This window comes from Cryptomeria japonica, chromosome 5 (genome assembly GCF_030272615.1).
Source record: "Cryptomeria japonica chromosome 5, Sugi_1.0, whole genome shotgun sequence".
Taxonomy (NCBI): Eukaryota; Viridiplantae; Streptophyta; class Pinopsida; order Cupressales; family Cupressaceae; genus Cryptomeria; species Cryptomeria japonica.
This window is the reverse complement of record NC_081409.1, coordinates 97,362,836-97,367,730: the sequence shown is the minus strand read 5'-3', so window position 1 is coordinate 97,367,730 and position 4,895 is coordinate 97,362,836.

Sequence of the window (4,895 nt, the reverse complement as noted above, 5' to 3'; positions counted from 1 at the left end):
ATCAAGATCCATATGCAATATATCTGAGAGCTTATTTAGAAGCAGGTCATTGACTTGAAGTATTGTCCTACAATGGAGCAGGTTGTAGACATATTCACCAAACCTTTCACCGAGAGTAAGTTCCAGCAGTTGCGAGCTCTCTTGGGGGTGCGAGATGTCTCATTAAGGGGGGTCAACTGACTTCTCCTTCCTCTCTTATTCGGGGGACTTTTTCCTCTTTGAGGTTTTGTCCTTCTTCTTTGAGAGTCCTTTGTATATTCATCTCTCTTTTGGGGGGGAGTTTTTTCTCACTGGGTTTTCTCCCTTTCTCCGTTTGTGAGAGATTGCATTGCATAGTTTTGTTTGCATTTGCATATTGTACATGGGTACCTATCATGGCCTAGTATCTGGGACCCATCTTGCATTGTTGACTTGAGTCTTCATTCCCCTAAGTTACACTTAAGGGGGGCTGTTGGTGTAAATAAATATTCATTATGGATATTATTATACTTTATTGAAGTTAACTTAGGATAATGCATCTCTTCGTAGTTTGGATTTGAGACACTTAGGGAAGTGTGCACATAGGGATATAGCTTGTAGGAGAAATTCTACATTTTGTGTTCTTATTTTGCTGTTACACTCCACATTTGGTGGGTCATCCACCTCTTGTGGAATATTATATTATTTCTCCTACCTACCCTTAGTATTTCTTACCTACCCTTATTTCTCATTGAGCCACATGTCATGATTGTGTGCTCGTACATCCATATGGCCCTGCCTATATAAGCAGGCCTATATTCATTGTATTGGTTAATCTAGTTGATCATTTGCATATTGATGAGAATATAGTTTGTTCTTGTCATTCTTTTATCTCTCTTTTATGCTTTTCATTATGCCCTCGATCTTGACAAAATCTCACAAATAGGAGTATAGGTATATGAAAGGGAAAATACATAATGTTGTCCACAACAAACCGGATATTGCTCATGTAGTTGGATCAGTTGTCAAATTTGAGAAAAGTCCTAAGGAGACACACATGGTAGCAACTAAAAGAATTTTTAGATATTTGAAAGGTACAATTGATTATGGATTATGGTATCCATATGCAGGAGACTTTGATTTGAAAGTCTATATAGATGCAGACGGGGCAGGCAATGTTGATGACATGATGAGTACAACCAAAGGAGCATTTTTTCTTGGAGGCAGACTTGTGCCTTGGAGCAGCAAGAAACAAAGTTGTATCTCCCAATCAACCGTAGAAGCTAAATATGTTGCAACATACATGAATTGTACACAAGCAATCTAGATGAAACACATTTTGGAAGGTTTCAAGTTGAAAATCTCAGAATAGGTAAGGATTTTCTATGATAACACGAGTTCTATAAACATTTCAAATAACCCAGTGTTGCATGCTAGAACCAAGCATATTGAACTGAAGTATCATTTTTTGAGAGAGAAAGTACAGAGTAAAGTTGTGTCACTAGAGCATGTTTCATCAAAACAACATCTAGCATATATCTTTACTAAACCTCTACCTAAGGTGACATTTGAGTATCTTAGAGGTAAGTTAGGGGTTGTACTCCTACATGAAGTTAATTAAGCAGATGTGGAAGACATCAGTCCCGGAGCCTATTGAAAATCTTGGAGAAGGATTGGTGTAGAGTGGAGCTGCTCCATAGGGGAAGCAACTAGTTGTTGAATGGTAAACTATCAAAAAGTATGATTTACCTTCACTTTGGCATTACTGTCAAAGGGGGAGAAGAACTGTATAGGGGAGAGTAATCGTATATGATTGATTGAAAGCTAGCTACCAGCTAAAGACATGGAGATATAGTTGAAGGAGAGCATATGTGAAAATGTAGACCAGGATCCCTATTCTCTGTATATGCTCTACTCTCAATCATCACAATCAAGTGGTATTGATATTTGTATTGCCATCAATGCCAAAGGGGGAGATTGTTGGCATTGCATGAAGATTGTATTGATGAAGTATAGTGTTGTCTTTGATGTCAATATAAACCGATAATGAAGTTGTATTATAACTGGTAGCGTAGTAGTGTTGGAAACCGGTATTATTATTAAAGTAGAGAGATCAACCAGTAACCCTAACCTATTGATAAGTTGAACCCTAACCAATGGAGCTTGGAGAATCGGTAGTGTTGATTTATGATTGAATGATAAGCAGAGATAATTATGCCACGTATGCATGATGCATGTGACGAGTTTCAAAGTGGATTTGGTGCATAGAAGTAATTGTTTAATCTTGGGAATAAACAAATGCATAACATGAAGTGAATAGCGCGTGATGAGTTATAGGATCTAATATGTGGTGATCAAGGAGTGATCCAGGAGCAGTCGAAGTTGTCTTGAACAATGCGCAACTGATTGCTACGTAATCTAACAGGTAAGATTGAACCAATATGTTTTGTAATCTCTATGAGATCTTAGGTTTTGTGTTGTGTTACCGGCCTACTATATTTGTATTTAAGGTCAGTGAGTTATTTGTAAATTGTGTTGGCAAATTTGGCTTAGTGTGAGTTGTTGTTGTCGAACCAGAACGAGTATCTACAGAATGTTGTGAAGGCAGATTGGAGCATAAAAAAATATGATTAAGCAGAGCAGTGCTATTACCAAATCAACAAAGACCCTGTTGTTCTCTAACCATTACAATAGTAAAATCCCCTAACCGGGTAAGCTTTAACATGATTCTTGTTCAAATCCTCTAACTAGGTGATCCATTAGCTTGGATTTCAAATCCTCCACTAAGGTTACCTCTTACAGGGTATTGCCTTTAACAGGGTACTATAGTCAATCCCTTAACTGGGTGGTCCTAAACCAAATTTGTTCCTAACAGGGCATTTTGTAAAGCTTCTAACAAGGCTTGGCTCCTAAGAGGGAGAACTTCAAAAGAGTTCATAATACTTGTGGGTATTCATCCCCACCGTCGTTTTTCCCAATAGGGTTTCCACATGAAAATTCATTGTGTCAAGTGGTGAATGATTTTGTGAGTATGTTTTTGATATGGTTAAATATGTATAACTGGTAAATCCACTAAGACATGTTTAGATGATCGGAAGTGATCTGAAATGAGTTATTACCAATGTTAGTAAAGTGTTTTGATTTTTTGGCTAAATGGTATTTGAGTTTCAGATTTGTTACATTGTATCATTGATATTTTAGTCAACCGGTAACCTTGACAGTGCAGTTGCAATTTTTAGTTATAGTGACTAAACCGGTTAAGTTTTGCAAGTTGTTTCTGAGTTTGATTTAAGTTTGGTGAAGATTAGTATATTTTCTATCTACTGATTCACCCCCCCACCCCCCCTCTCATTAGTTGACCGGATCATTATTGTTTCATCATATTATTAGTGTGAACCAAAAAGATAAACACAGTTTAATCCAAAAGTCCCCAAACATATTATCATGTATTGTGGAAGCTATCTTTGAATTTGAATTTGCAAAATCTAATGATTTGTAAATTACTTGTATAGCAAGAAGGCTCAACATGGTTTTTCCTTAAAAAATTTCTTGGTGTTTATGTTTTGAAATTTAGAGAAATGTTCTACAAGATTGAATTATGAAGATTATTTAGAAAATCTCCCATTTGAATTGTGCTTTGTTTTTTATTGAACAAGGGGGAAATATGTCTACATTAAAAGGTATGTTTGCAGTAAAATACATTTGAAAGACTTCTACTAATTAGGTTGCATCCTTGATGGCTCCACAAAGTGTCATCCCAAATTTTGAGTGCAAGACAATCTACAATTGTTTGTTTGTGTGTTCTTCTATTTGATAATGTCAAATTAATGCTTTTCTTTTCTACTCTGCTTTTGTGTTTAGCTTGTATTGGTAACACAAAATTCTAGATAGATCCTTCTGAGGTATATGGAAATAAAAAACACTATGAAATTCAAGCTTTGAATTGTGAGTTTTTGTATCTACTATAAATTATCAACCTTAAAAGTCTCAGTGTCTTAATATTTTGCCTTGTATGAACTACTTAATTTTGATGTAACCTTGTACTTAATCTTCAAGGTAACCTAACAGTCCAACTTCTTGATAGCAAGGACAATACAATTTCTCAAATAAGTTCAATTTAAAAAAAAAGTAATTTTGTTGTTCATCACAAAGCGTTGACAACATTCTTGACCTTTTTCTTCCTTTTACTCACATAAGTACATCAACTAGTTTGCAAAAATTGGAATCCTAGTCATACTTCAGAGGGGTTGCATGGATGAACTATTTTCCCTTAAAGGTGGAGGCCATATTTATCTAAGGATAATTTTTTTTTGACATTGAAAAAAACATGAGGATTCAACTCATTGATTATAATTTCCCATGCTCTTTATCATTAACAGTCACTTGCATGAAGAAATTAATTTTCAAGTCATTGTTCTAATTTATTACAAAGATGGATTGTCATCATGAATAAAAGAGATTAATAACAACAATAGTTGTCCCTGAACTGTCACTACTACCAAACGGGGTGGAGGATAAAACAAAGTGCATCCAAGAGGCATTGGCATTGCTTGCTCGAATATCATCTCCAATTGATTCACAAGCTGACCACAAAAGGCCTCAAAGTATGGTGTGAAGAAAGAGTAAGATTAAATTCTTCGCAATGAAAAATATATCATCTATTTTGTAGGCTCTCCTATGAACAATTAAATAAGACCTCGAAACAATTATATATGAGAAGCAAATCGAGTTAGAAGGAGATTTAAATGGATAGTTTTCTCAAACTCTATCGAATATTGCATTGATGGTTAGTCCATTGAAAGAGAGAATTTTGGGAAAAATGTAAGAATCTTTGAACTTATCATGAAGGATCTTTGAAGTTCTCATAAAAAGTTGTTAAGCCAATTTATATTAAGATGATTTTAAATGCCTTGATCACAATCATAGTTTTTATGCTA